The sequence below is a fragment of the Pseudopipra pipra genome, chromosome 1, assembly GCF_036250125.1.
Source record: "Pseudopipra pipra isolate bDixPip1 chromosome 1, bDixPip1.hap1, whole genome shotgun sequence".
NCBI lineage: Eukaryota > Metazoa > Chordata > Aves > Passeriformes > Pipridae > Pseudopipra > Pseudopipra pipra.
The window spans coordinates 3,538,670-3,554,248 of NC_087549.1; the positions used below are offsets into that span (position 1 = coordinate 3,538,670).

General features: G+C 42.2%; 1 long non-coding RNA gene across 1 annotated transcript; it reads left to right on the forward strand.

Annotated features, from left to right (window-relative positions):
• The first annotated feature begins 4,326 nt into the window (after positions 1–4,326).
• On the forward strand, positions 4,327–5,294 carry LOC135415646 (uncharacterized). The gene is made up of 3 exons (XR_010431222.1): positions 4,327–4,379; positions 4,493–4,592; positions 5,149–5,294. It is a non-coding gene; the product is annotated as an uncharacterized LOC135415646 (long non-coding RNA).
• Positions 5,295–15,579: the final 10,285 nt, after the last annotated feature.

Genomic DNA, 15,579 nt, shown 5'->3' on the forward strand with positions numbered 1-15,579 from the left:
ACTGAGTTTCAATTTTGACACACTGAGTTTAGTAGTTTGATTTATCTCCTGCTAACAAACATAAACATAATGTTTGGCCACTGACTTCTCATGTATCTGTGCCAGGGGTTCATGCAGCAGCATTACAATATCTGCTGACCATTTGAAATCTAACCCCATAACTGAAGTTTGGTTCTTTCACTCTCAGGCTGCTGGTTAACAGCATGGTGTTTTGCAGCTACAATAAATAATATATTTTATCACCTTTTCCAAATAAAAGTGCCTCTACAAATATTTATTTGCATCCTACACAGTCAGGTGCAGCTTAGAAATCACCAGCTACCAATAGCTTTGTTAGCTTTGAGCTCCTGAGGGATAATTTTCTTGTACTGGGAACTATGTTTTTTATCTCTGCTGCACAGAATTGTTCAGTTTGGACATATTCTGAGACATAAAATCTAGTGTCTCCTTCAGGACACTATTTGGAAAAGACACCGACTCCTGAAAGTTTACGTTTTTAGATTGTCTTTCAGCCTGTTCTGTTCTAGTTCTGATATCACACTCATTATTATATCTCAGGTTATCACCTGCATCACTGTAATATGTCTATATTTCATAGAACACAAACTTTGATTTCTGTAGTGATTGATACCACTATTTATTGCCCATTCCGAGAGGACTCTTCTCCTTGAGTTTTAGTACTGTAATCAGAATGAAGGAATGTTTCTGCTTGAAAATATTATCTGTCAATAAATGCACTTTTAGGATGGCCAAAAAGAATAATTTGAGCAGTAGGGTAATTTACAGAAGTGGTAATAAATGGAAAATGGCAAAAAATAAAACATTTCAATTTCTGTCTGGAAACACAACTTAGTCAACTTTCCCAGGACTTCAGACAGCATTAAATGGGGTAAGAACAAAAGAACACCAAAAGACTCAGATGTTCATGTTAACAACATATTTTTATTGTTCATACTGAAAAAAAGAAATAACTGTTCAAAAAATTTTCACCTGCTCTGCTCTTGACATCTTCCAGTGGCCGCCATAAGAAATCTCAGCACTAGGAGTACATCAACCCATTACTGGTGCACCTGGTTGGACCTGTTCTCTTGTTGACATCAACTGCTTCTTTTCTAGAGTATTTTTATATTCTCTATGTATTTATATGTATTTACTATAAAAATATAGTAAATATATTATATTCTTAGATACTCCAGATCTTTACCAAGAAAGAACTCTTTCAACCACCCGAATGGCTTGACTGAACACCAGAATTGTCTGGCAGGAGTTTCTTTCAGGATATTTAAGTAGATAAGACCAGTACCACTGTGCAGAAGTGGCTGAATAGAGCAATTTGAGATCCAAATTTATATGTCTTAATTAATGGCAGCTTAAATCTGAGAAAAATTGATCATTTGTGCATCATTTGCTCTTCCTTTTTTTATTGTCTTACATCATTCTCCATCAAGTACTTCTTAACTGATTAATTATTCCATCAATACACTCAGTTCCAGCCATTACCAACAAATGTGGTCAGATCACGGAACGGATCTCTAAGTAGAATAGTTGGACATTTACTAGTCTGTAAATCCCTTCAAAGATGGGTGTCCCATCAGTCTTTCAGAAGACTGAGAGCAACCAGCTCATTAGTCTAATAATTAGCATCTTATAAATGACATTCTGCAGCTCCCCATTATTCCAGAAGTATAGCTAAGATAAATAGACTTTGTATTTCCCAGGCAGTTCATGGCAGTTCTTTGACCTATATCAAACAGAGTGAGTGCAACTGGGTGGTTCTGAACATGCTCAAATTCATTACATTACAGAGAACAGGCATGTGTGTTTATCTTAAATGAAAGGAATTTTGTGTGCAGAACACAGCATCTGAATTTGCTCCCCAGCAACACTGTGAAGCTGGGCTGTCCAAAGCATGTTGCACCACAGAGCTGCTCCTCGACACATGGGAAATATTCATCTTTGAAGAAATCAACACTGAACACATTTCCAGGAAATGACAAATCAAACATTTAGTCCAGTAACAGAGAACCAGGAACAAACCCCACAGGAGGGAAGGAGGCACCAAACTTCAGGTGTCTAAATGAAGGCACCTGTAGGGTTCTGATTTGCCTAAATGCAGAAATCTTCTGCCATTGTGCCCCACTTGGAGCCCTGTGTCCAGCTCTGGGGTCCACCACACAAGGAAGACCTTGAGCTGTTGGAGAAAGTCCGGAGGAGGCCATGAAGATGCTCAGAGGGATGGAGCACCTCTGCTATAGAGACAGACTGGGAGAGCTGCGGGTGTTCAGCCTGGAGAAGAGAAGGCCCAGGGGAGACCTTAGAGCCCCTTCCAGTGTCTAAAGAGAGCTGGAGAGGGACCTTTCATAAGGGTGAGTAGTGACAGGACACGGGGGAATGACCTTAAGCTGACAGAGAGTACATTTAGATCATAAATTAGGAAAAAAAATGTTTACTATAAGCGTGGGAGGCACTGAAACAGGTTGCCCAGAGAGATTGTAAACTCTCCGTCCCTGAAAGTGTTCAAAACCAGGATGGATGAGGCTCTGAGCAACCTGGTCTAGTGGAAAGTGTTCCCGCCCATGGCAGTGAGGTTTTAAAGAGACGATCCTTAAGATTCCTTCCAACCCAAACCATTCTATGATTCTATTTGAGATGTAATAAAGGAGTCAAAACACCTATATTGTCCTGGCAGATGTCTCACTGGACACACAAGAGATACAAGCCCATCTGGAGCATCCTGAGGGCAGAAAGGAGATACCAAATCAACCCAACTGGCTCTAGGTGCCCACATGAGTAACTGAGTCCTACCCTTGCCATCTGAAATCTCCTCATTGCTAGTGGAGATCTGAATCTGACCCAGTTGCCCATGACCAAGGGACACGACATCCATTTTGAGCTGGCAGTTAAAACACTGGATAATAGGGAAGTCATGCTCTTCTCAAGAATACCTTCCAACAACCCAAACAGCACTAACCACTTGAATTCAAGCAATTTAATCCTACTCCTGGCTTTGATTTTTCATTGCAAAGAAGATATAAAGACTTTTCCAATTCCTCAAAATAAAAGTCTGCTAGAAACACAAGAAACATTTCTTAAACATATGCTGAAAAGCACCAGGCTGAAAAGTTAACAGTGGATCCAGATAAAGAAAATATTTGAAATGTGGTAGAAAAAAAAAAAAAAAAGAACATTTGCCAAACTGGTATTTATACACACAAACTAACACCACTTTTATCCATTCTTGTGTATGTCAGCTACACCAAGACACAGGAAGAGACAGGGACTCCGTTCCAAGAGAATTCCACAGTAAGTCACAGATGGCTGTGACCTCAGAGAACCTGCCAAGCACCTGAGGCAGCAAGCTCTGCATCTGAAGCATTTGGTAATGAGGTTTTTACAGAGATGCAATTTTAGGTGTTTGAGCTGAAAACAACATAGACATTTCCCCCCCTCACAAAAAAACCCCTAGTCTGGATCACTGCCAAGAGCTGCTCTAAAACCAACTCTGTTTCATTTACTCTCATGATAAATAGGATGGTTTAGTGGAAACACTGTACACAAAACTGTACTGCTCAGGTAATTACCTTGATTGAAACAAGTGTTTTTACACTAAAAGCAAAATTCCCCTGGAGTTAAACCAAACCTCAACAAGAACAAGACCTCTGTGGAGAAGCAGTCACATAAACAAGTGTGTGTGCTAATTATTTTCAAGAGGTTCTCTTAATGAGTCACTTGCTCAAGTCAACTGGTCACAAAGATGATTATTTTAATGATGATTCATAGAAACTGGGTTTGCATTGCAAACACCAAGTGCTGCACCAGTTGCTATGGCAGGAAAACGTGTGGGGTTTGTTCCATAAATAGCAGAGTAAATAATTGCATGACAGCTTGTTCCTCCTCCAGAGGGTCTTCCAGTGTTGGAAATGGTCTGCAGGGAGCTCGCCACATTCAACATTTCCACTCCCTGCTTTTTCCTGAGCTTGTAGATAAAACCCTTAACACTATTTTCACACACAAAGCTCATTTTTAGCTTTTTTTTTTAGGTTTTTTTTCCCCCCTGCACTGGAGACTTGGAGCTTCACTCTGATCTGTGTTGCCTTGGTGTAAATGAAGAGTAAATCTATTTTTTTCAGGACAATAATATTACTGGAGTCTCCAGCTACAGAAAACAGAAGACAGAAAAGCAAACACTCTCTCCACACTGAGCAATGAGAAACAAGTTGGTGGTTATGACAGGCAAAAAATATTCACCTTTCACATCATATAGGACTGCATTCTGATTAGGTCTAAAACAAATTTCTTATTGAAATATCTTCTTCTCCGCACCAGCAGCATTCTCAGAAAAATGGGCTGAGTTTAGTCTGGCCCCCCTTGAAAAGCATGTGTGTATTCTAGAAAAATCTGAGAGTGATTTTGGCCTGGGCATTTTCCCAAGTCTAAATTTTGGAATTCTTTTTAAACTGAAAATACTGAAATAAGACCCTTGTCCCTACAGCACCAGGAAGGAAACAGTACACAGTAAAAAAGAATCTAAAGAAATATATGAGAGGTTGGGTTCCTGGTGGTCACCTCTCCTAAGCACCTCGAGACTAGCAGTGAGTAAAGGAATAAAAAAGTCCCATATAGGGCTAAAAAGCTATTTTAAAGGGGAGGATGTAAAGGGGAAAACCAACAATGTGGATTAGTCTGATGGAGGTGGGTTTTCCCCCCACCGGGGGGAACCTGCCAGGGAAGGGTGCTCTGTTTAACAGTTCACTTCACTGAGGCTTTTAAGCATCTGCTTTATCTGAAGGGTCTTTATTCTAAATAAATGATACTTCTCCATACGGCAGCTATTTGCTCACAGATTGCAATGCTCATTGCCCCAAAAAGAAGCACAACAGCAAAGGCTGAAAGCTAAATCTGTCTTGATGCAGCTATCATTGGTATTAAGGAACTGCAGAGGGGAAAATCTTTCCAGAAGCAGAGACACCCCCCTCCATGTGATGAGTTTGAGATCAGAACCAGAAATAAAGGATCATGGGACAAGGAATTGTAAAAATCTCTCCCCAGGAAAGAAATGTTATGTCATCTTAAACCCTTGGAGTGGTTCCTCTGAGCTATACCACCTTTTAACTGGTAGTTAAGTCTTTTTATCACTCATATTCACAGGCCCTTAATCATCCTACAATAAGTGGAGTGCAGCTGAGATTGTCTCCTGTCTGCACAATGCCCCGATCCTCAGGAAGGACTGTCCTGCTGGGGGAAGTTCACACCCTGGACATCTGTTTGGGCTGGAAGACAGTTAATTTTCATCACAGTAGAGAGTATGGGGCTGTGGTTTGGATTTGTGATGAAAGAAGCATTGGTAACACAGAGATGTTTTTGGTTGTGCCGAGCAGAGCTTACACAGAGCCAAGGGGGCACAAGAAGTTGGGAGGGGGCAGAACCAGGACAGCTGACCCAAACTGAGCAAAGGGATATTGCAGACCACATGGCATCGTGCTTGACATACAAAGCTGGGGGAGAAGCAGGAAGGGGGGACGTTTGGAATAGTGGCATTTGTCTTTCCAAGTCACTGTTCCTCACATGTGAGGGAGCCCTGCTGTACTGGGGATGGCTGAACACCTGCCTGCCCATAGGAAGCAGCGAATTAATACCTTGTTCTGCTTTTCTTGCATGTGCAGCTTTTGCTTTACCTATTAAACTGCTTTTGTCTCAACCCATGAGTTTTCTAATTTTTACACTTCCAATTCCTTCCCCGTCCCACTGGCAGGGAGTGAGCGAGTGGCTGTGTGGGGCTGAATTAAACCACAACAGTCCTTTTTGGCACTGAGAATGAGGCTTGGAGAGCCCAAGATAGCAACAGCCCTGATTGGCATATGCTAGATGAATTTTATGGCTGTTATTACTGCTGAGCTATTAATTGACAGCTCCTGTGCCTGCCATGGGACTCGTTTGCCTGGCTGTGTATTAGAGCCCAGTGCTTGTTAGTGGCTGCTTTTTGCTTCCACTGCTCACTGTGGTGCTGCACTGCTCGTCATCTGACTGTGCTGTGCCTGGGAATGTTCTGATAACAGCAGCAGAGACGTGCCTGGGCTGGCAGATGGCCAGGGAATCACTGTGCTGCTGTTCTGGACACACTGGCACTCCAGTGTGAACTTGAATCAAAGGGTCAGTGACCTGTGGATGAGTCCAAGTGGGAGCAGGACACCCTGGAATGTCTGTGGCCACCAACCAGTCCAGCCAGAGCAGGTACCTCTTGAAGTTGCTGTGGCTGTGGTTGTACCTGTGCTACAGCTTCACATCTGAGGGAATTGTGGCTCCAGGGTAAGTCCACGCTGCATCAGGCAGACCTTGAAGCATCAATGTCTCTGCACAAGGTCATGTTGGAGGCAGAGCAGAAAGCAAAGGCAAATAGGACAATATGTGTATCGGTATCCCTGTATTATGAGACGATGATGAAAAAAGGGAAAATACAATAGGATTCTTTGTTGGTTTCCCAAAGAGTGATGATTCAAAGGCTGGACTTCACAGGTTTTGGAGTTATTACTGGAGCACACACGAAAATTTAGGGGAATTCCTCTACCAGGGTTTGCACTGAGCCTGGCAGTGAGCTCAGTATGCCCAGGAGATAAGCAGTTTTCCAACCTGCCACTGGTTTTGTAACCTAAGAAACGTTGAGGAAAAGGTGTGAGAAATTGGCTGTTCCAGAATTCGGGAAAGCGACCACACCGCAACCATAATGATGAAAGTAAAGAACCATCCACTGCTGTGGCTTGAGCTGCAAAACTGGTTTCACAGCTCTAAAGGGGAGGAGGGAGAGGCAGAGCACAGCTAGGAACCCAAAACACCACACTGAGAACCTAAACAGATGAGGAGACAGGAGAGGCTGCAGATGTGGCAATGCTTTGTTTGGCATCACCTGAGACGTCACCATGAGGAATCGAAAAACGTCAGAAGCTGATGCCTGTAATCACAGAAAGAAAACAGCAGCAGCTTGTCAGCCTGATCTAAAAAAAGGGCTCCCCACCAGCTGAGCCAAACAAGAGCCAACGCAGAGAGACACACCACTCAGATGGTGTGCAGCACATGGTTGAGACCCACAGCCTCCTGTTGAGCAGAAGGAGCCAAAATGAAGCTCCAGCTGGTAATTGAAGCAGACAGGGAATGCTCAAAACCCTGCTCTCTGCACTTCTGAGCTCTTGAGCCTGTCAGAGCCCGAGACACAATGAAAAGCAGGGATCAGCAGCCACAAGAAGGTGAAGACAGTTACCACCAAACAGCTGTTGAGTTCAGCATCTCTACAGGTTTTTAGGCAGCAGCAGCTGCTCATAAATGTGAAAGCTGATTCTTTCTCAACACTGGGCCACAGGAGACACTCCCTGAGAAAAAGGAGTGAAGAAGAGGTTACTTGGCCAGGAAAGAAGTCAGCTTTGTAGCAAACACATAGGCAGACACACAAAATTTGTATTTTCTTACTGATCAGAGGAGTACAACATATGTGATATCTGGAAATAATAACAGGATAATAATATACCCTCACTACTCTGAGCATTTTCAGTTCATCCGTGTATGGGAAGTTCTCACAGACCTCACAGACCCCTGGATTTTGAATACTGAGAGAAGAAAAATTCAATATTTTGATGTCTTAACTTTTGGAGGCCCTTCCAGCTTCGGGTCAGAAGACTCCTGTTCAGTAAGTAGGATTAGTTGGGCACATCAGCACAGCCCCAGACACAAGGCATTACAGCAAACCTGACATTTCATTCTTCTCAAACAAGTTTCATTTGCCTTCTGACATAAAGTTGTTTATGCCAAGTCAGTCCTTTTGTACTTAAAACATAAAAAAATGAAAACACCTCTGAGGTGCTTGAAAATGTTTTGTCTCACTTATGAAGTCCTGAACAGCCATGGAAGGAAGGAAGCATGGTTTTAAAGTCAGTAAAAAAGAATTTTGACCTGTCTCTGACATCTCATGGAAGTACTTTAACCATTGCCCTGAATTAGAAAAGGAATACTCAAATTTTGTAGTCACCAAGCCTTACTTAGGTTAGTTCTGAGATAAGTGACCACAGGCAGGATAGAATCATATCATAGAATCAACCGGGTTGGAAAAGACTTCCAAGATCATCAAGTCCAATCCTTGATCCAACCCTGCCATAGTTACCAGACCATGGCACTGATGCCACATCCAGTTTCATCTTAAAAACCTCCAGGGACAGTGACTCCACCCCCTCCCTGGGCAGCCCATTCCAATGGTTGATCACTCTCTCTGTAAAAAATTTCTTCCTAATATCCAACCTAAACCTCCCCTGGCACAGCTTAAGACCGAACCCTCTTGTCCTGCTGCTCATTCCTGGCGGAAGAGACTAATGCCCATCTGGCTACAACCTCCTTTCAGGGAGTTGTAGAGAGTGAGGAGGTCTCCCCTGAGCCTCCTCTTCTCCAGGCTAAACAACCCCAGCTTGCTCAGCCTTTCCTCACGGGACTTGTGCTCAAGTCCCTTCAGCAGCCTTGTTGGTCTTCTCTGGACCTGCTCCAGCACCTCAATATCCTTCCTGAACTGAAGGGTCCAGAACTGGGCACAGCACTCAAGGTGCTGGCCTCACCAACTTGATCCTAACGAACACAGAATCATAGAATCATTAAGGTTGGAAAAAGGCTCCAGACATCAGCCCAGAACCACCACCACGTTCACCACCAAACCATGTCCTCAAGTGCCATATCCACACATTTTTTGCACACCTTTAGAGATGGTAACGCCACTGCTTCCCTGGACAGTCTGTTCCAACACTTGACAACTCTTTCTGTGAAGAAACTTTTCCTAATATACAATCTAAATCTCCTCTGACACAACTTGAGGCCATTTCCTCTTGTCCTGTCACTTAATTAGTTGTGCAGTAGAAGTTCTCCTTGTGCCCATTGTAGAAACGAAACAGCCAGGACACACTATTGGCAAAATCGGGGATGGTTTGATAATTTAAAGTCCCCAAGTTAAGCAGAAATTCTATAGGGTTTTCAGGACCTAAAACTTCAAGTTGGGTGCTAAGAGTAGATGAAATTGGTTGTCTTCTTGAGGGGTCTTTATTTGCACCAAATCTACAGGGACACTAGACAGCTGACTTGGAAAAGGTTCTTAGCTTTTAGGCAGCTAAAATTGGATGGTATAATCCCCTAACACACTTCCCAGCTATTTTATATATGTAGTCCTCCTGACAGCTGACTCTATTCTAAAGCACCAGAGAAAAACGATACCACAGATCCTTGAAGAAAATAATGTCTCAGATAGTGATGGAAAGGAACACCATCTGTAACTCTGAATCTCAATTTTGTTCTCATTAGATCTTCATTATATCAGCCATCATTGTTGTGCAGAGACCTGAATCTATCCCCTCTATATTCACCTGCAAGCTATTTCCCTTAATTGCTGTGCACACAGAAAATCAAATGTATTCTAACAGCGCTGATTCATTGGCTCAGCTGTTAAATGCAATTTGTGCATCTCTCTATTTATGTATTTCCCATTCCTGCACCATCTGAAGGCTTCCCAATCTTTACTGAAGTTAACCTCACAAATATTCCCCCAGCTCCATAGGGCAGATGTGGAGGAATAGCCAAAACCTATTCCCTGTAGCATTCTCTCCAAATGTTTAACTTCCACTGAAAACACAAGTTTACAGACCAAAGTCCTAGGGATATGAAAAACAGCATGGACTAGCATCTGTCATACCAAGAGATGAACTCTTGGCATGGAAATGTCTCAGGGGGGAGCTCTGAAGTCAAGCAAATAAACTGGGAAGTTAGGAGGAATTGGACTTTGCCTAACTTAGCTACTTATGTGACTGCCCTTTTCTAACAAGATCAAACTGTTTGGTTGCTTCATTAGAGAAGTGGAAAGAATGTAATGAACCTCTAATTGTGCTGCTGGGGAAGAAAAAAATATATAAAACCTCCAAATCAGATATTGTTGTTAGTCACTGCTGAATATGTGTTGATTTCCTGGCACATAGGAGAGCCTTTTGCTGGGACCAGGCAGTGAATTGTGTACATTTAACAAGAGACTTTATGTTACACAGCGTGGCAATAATATCTTGTCATTATGTAGGGTTATTTGTGAGATGAATTTGAAGAGCTGCTTCGTAGCTCTGGGAGAATTATATTATTTTTTTATTCCTTCAGAGATCAAATGATGTCACCTTACACAGGAGATGGCTTCCAGGTTTGCCATCTTCCCTGTTCTTCTCAACACATCCTATTTTTAGATTGCCTTAACCATCAACTGCAGCAATGCAGCATTGCATTTCCATGTTAAATTAAAGAGATTCAGTGACACAGACTCCCAGAATTCAACATCCAGTCATCAGTTTCTTGCATCCTCCCCCCAAAATCATAGAGTCATAGAATATCCTGAGCTGGAAGGGGCCCACAGGGATCATTGAAGTCCAACTCCTCTCACAGGCTTGGCTAAAATGAAAGGTAAACATATTGGATTTGGGGGGTTGTTTCTTCTTGTTTGCCATCTTATGTCTGAAATTTTTACAGGTTGAGGGCTTGGGCTGCTTGTGAGCAATTCTCTAAAGGAGAAGTTTCACAGTGTGTTGTGTGAGCAGAGGAACCAGCAAAGCAGTTTTGTTGCTAGTTTTGACTCCACAGTCTTCCTGCACCTCTGGGGTTAAAATGTGAAGTGAATCTCTGGGAACTTCAGAAGTAGCTGCAAGTGTAAAACTATATACACTTTTGAAGATATATTCCCTCAAAGATGTGCTAATAGTTTAAAACAGCACAACCTTTTGCTTTGATGTGCAGATCTTTCAGGCTGACAAGGAGAGGAAGTTGCAGGTACATGTAAATATATTAACACATGGCTTAAAAGTAGCTTATTCAAGGCAGGAAAGGTGCAGTGGGGAAAAAATTTCCCAAAGTTCCTCCCATCAGGCCAGCAAATGCACGGTACAAATGCACCAGATGGTAGAGTAACTGTGGAAAACAAAATTATTGAGCTTAAAACCCAGCTGGAGGGAACCAGAAAAAATTAGCAGAAAGCAGATTTTCAAGAAGCAGAAGATGTAGTTTAGCTTAAAAGAGTGATCAGGGTTGGGTGTAGAAGGTGCTGAGTTGTCTGTTCATCCACATTTTAGCACAGAAATATTCCTAGTCAAAACCAACTGGGTGTCACATGTAGGTGACAGGGAGTTCTGCTGACCTTTGAAGAATAAAATAAAGGAAGTAAAAGGACATCTGACATGAGCAAAGGGAAAATAAAACAAAGTAGTAGGAAATAAAAGCTTTCTCAGACAATGAACCATTTGCCACAGTGAAACAGGCTGTCACAAGGCACCACTAAAGTAAGAACTGGCCAGATGCAAGCCCCAGTGAAATTAATTTTTTATGGATAGGAAACATAACCAAAGTTCTGAGATGAAAAACAAAAATCTAGATGAGAACTTTAGCCTAAATAAAAGCCTTCAAGCTTCAAATCTTAAACTGGACTCTAACTACTCAAAAAAAAACCCAAACAAACAAACAACTGTGCCTTGGCCATAGAAATCTTATGTCAGCTTCCGACGTGGATTTGTAGACTTCCTTTGCAGCCAGGTTGACTTAAACATGCTGGAGACATACAATGCTCTTGCTGGATCCTGAATCTGATCCAGATTGACAACTACAAAATCACCCTCATCAGAGAAATTCTGTGATCTGCTAACTGACTCAAAATCCTAGATCAGAGAAGGATTGTGGAACAAAGGCATAAATCACACCATGACCGACATACTGATTTTCCCCCTGAAGTTTCACACTTTTTCTTTTCTCTGAAATATCTTAACATTAATTAAAACCTTTTCTCTCTTTTTTTAATGCTGCAAAGCATGATCAGTTCCAATATGCCTTGACATGATGCTGTCAGCAAAAAGAAAAAAATAAAAGGATTTCCTTTTAGGAAATGTAAGCAGAATTCTATATCTCTAAGAGAAATAAGGTGAATGCAGAGGCAAATCTTGGCAGGGAAGAGGGGACAGCCACCTCTGCTGTCCCTGATGTCCATCCAACCTGCAAGAGCCACTCTTACCTCAGTCTGTGGCAGATGAAGTCAAACACAGTCTTCAGTGAGGTGCAGAGTCATGTGGAATGAATCCTACCATGAACAGTTCGGTTACTTTGGCTGGTGAGTTGTCCTTTTCTATATACCGAAAAAAATGCGGACACCATAGAAATGAATGGGCTGCACTACAGCCTGCAGAACTCACTAAAGTATGAACTCCGAATTCAGTCAAAGAATCATAGAATCATAGAATGGCTTTATTTGAAACAGACCTTCAAGATCATCTCATTCCAACTCCCTGCCATGGGCAGGGACACCTTCCACTAGACCAAGTTGCTCCAAGCCTCATCCAGCCTGGCCTTTAACACTTCCAGGGATGGGGCAGCCACACCTTCTCTGGGATAGAGTCTGCTGTGTTCCTACACAGCATCTCCAAGGGCAATGGCATCTGTGTTTAGGTAACAGAAATACAGCCCAGAAACTGAGAACATGAAATCATCTTTTTAACCAGACATGGTTTCAACATAATATTTTTGGGCAGTGGGTGGTGTACAGCTCCCTGTGGTCCTGCAGCCTTTTAATGTCACCTCTCCTACACCATCATTTTCTGAGATATAGTCCTATCATTAGATGCTGAGCACAGACACAGAACAGAGCAAAAAATCCCCCTGCCCTGTAAAGGCTTAAATTCTCACTAGAGTCGTGACATTTTTACAAGAAATCCACTCATAAAGCCAAACCATGTGTTTGTTCTATGTTTATCAGATTTCATCCCCTCTTCCTTTTTAAACAGCTTCAGGCTGATTTATCAGCACCTCTGTCAGCCTTTTGTTCTGAATTGCTCTTTCCTTCCCCACTGGTCATAGAGGAAAACTCATCTCCTAAGGCTAAAACTAACCTTTGCCAATTAAAACTGGTTATACAGTGAGAAAGCCATGAGACACATAAGTTAATATATTTTTAATTCATCTCTGGCCACTTCAATTAACTACTGTCAGTATAGCACAGCACTGCCTGTACGTTCAGGGAGCTGCATCACTGTCAACATTCTTTTTGCTGCATAGAGATAACAGATACTGGTTATTACTTGATTCCTTGCATTGTTCTTTCTGATTAACTTCAATATAGCAAATACAGAAACACTGAAAGCAAATCTCTGCATCTGCAAAGGCCTTGGGTTCAAAGTGTTTTAGGCTGATCAGATATTCACGAAAACATTGCCAGAGTGGTTTATGCTCCTCCAAATCATTTGAACTCAATTTACAGAGCGAGGCTGTGTGAGAGAGAAAAGATTAGTCCAATCTTACACCATTAGTAGCATGAAAGATCTGAGAGAGCTGCATGTTGGCAGATAATTTGTCTTAGTTCTGAAATACCTCTGTGTAAGGTCTCCTCCTTAGGAGGAGGTGCAATGAGGTGAGCAAAAGGTTAGGGAGGAAGACAGAAGAAGTCAGAGGGGAATGGGGGATGCCCCTTGCTGGGCACCATTCCTCCAGTAGCACAGAGTATGCATCCTATGGAAGTGTGTTTGATTCAAACTAGCTTGTTCTTGGTCTCTGATTAAAGGGGATATTTCAGATCAGAAACCACTGATTTTTCACAGGCATTAAACCTGAAATCAGAAGCATTGAAAGACAAAGAAAGTTTAAGAGGCTTTTCCCTGCCATAGGAATTTAATTTCCAACCTTTAATGATCTCAGAAGTAGTATATCAGGGCATTGTTAACAGCCAGCATCAAATACCTAATACTGATTAACAGTGTGATTCCCATATTATGTAAGATAAAAATTCATAAAATCAATCTTCATGTACTACAACAGCTAAATGGCTTAATGAGAAATACTCAGTGTTGGAAAGAAAATTTCCTCCTAGGAACGACATGGGAAATGGTCAGTGGGATAACCAGCCACCATTCCAAACGTGGCAGCAGTCAGAACAGGTCACTGATTTGATGGACCATGACAGTCATACCCAGAACTATGCAAAAAACAGCTTGGATCCACCTTTTTTCAGGAAATTCCAGCCCTGGCAACATCCCACCCTTGATTTATATGAAATACAGTGCTTTTCAAACTCTGCTTCTCCAAGTGCCATTTATAGCACACAATCTAAGGAGACAGAGAGTGAAGGGAGAAGGGAAAGGTAGGAAAGCCATTTGCAAATGAGTAATTCCCCAGGAATGCTTTGACAGGCTGTCAGCAGAGTTCTGATAAAGATATCCAGTTAAAATACTTCACTGTGGCTCCAGGTGAAGGAAGATTGACGTTCTGATGGTGAGCACAGGCAAACTCCACCCAGGAGATGTTTAATCTCTGTGGGAAGCTTTCAGATTGCCCAAAATGACTCAAAAGTCATTCTGCCTTTTAGCAAATAATGAACATACACAAGAAGTATGTAAAAAAAAAAAAAAAAAAGGGAAAGAAAAACCTACTTGGAATAATAATCTCCCCCACTAGCGTGTCATGCATGGCTAGTAATGAAGTGTTTCTTCCAGTACTGCTCTTCAGTTTGCATTCCTAAGTGGTATCCCCACATCCTGCACTCCAGAGCTGGAGCTGCCGACTGCTTGTTGCTGCTGCCAGAATTTCTTTTACCCCATAAACAGCAGAAAAAGATGTCAGAGCCAGGCACATGTCTCCTAATACCTCCTCCTTGGGCCTTTTGTGTCATCTGATGCAGCAGGTTGGTCCCAGGCTGCTGAAGGTATATGGTCTGTAGGTGAGCACAAGTTGAAAGATGTATTTTAAGTGATAGAATCATAGAATGGTTTGGGTTGGAAGAGATCTTACAGATCATCTCGTTCGAACCCCCCTGCCATGGGCGGGGACATCTTCCATTATCCCAGGTTACTCAGGGCCTCATCTAACCTGGCCTTGGACACTTCTAGGAATGGAGCAGCCACAGCTTCTCTGGGTAAAGGTTTCAGTGCCTCACCACCCTCACAGTAAAAAATTTCTTCCTAATATCTAGTATAAACTTGTCATCTGTCACTTTAAATCCTTTCCGCCTTGTCCTTTCTCTCCATGCCCTTATGGAAAGTCCCTCCCCAGCCTTCCAGTCCCCTTTAGGCACTGGAAGGTGCTGTGTGTTCTCCCTGAAAACTTCTTCAGGCTGAGGAGGAAATTGAACCATTGAAGCACAACTTTTGGCCAAGCTTAGAGCAGCCAGTTTTCTTCCTAAAACTCTACTTGTTCTAACCAAACGTGGAAAACAGATTTAACAGGTCCCTTTTGTTTTTCCTTTACTTTTTCAGTGCAAACATACTAAAAGCAACAAGGACAAGCTTTCTGAAAGGAAGCAGGTGTTAAACTTGAGGTCTAGAGGTTTCTGTGCACAATCACTCTGTATAATCCCATTAGGAAGAGAGAAAGGAGCACACCTTCCTGCCAGAACTGCAGGACTCAAACTCAGAAGAAAACCCTTGTATGTAGCCTGCATTCCTCAGCATCTCTGCAGAGATTATCTGAAGTTTTTCTATTCCAACTCCTTTGCTTTAAAACTACTCTATTAAGGAAATGCCAAACTGCCAGAGATGATAAAGATCTATCATAATATGAAAC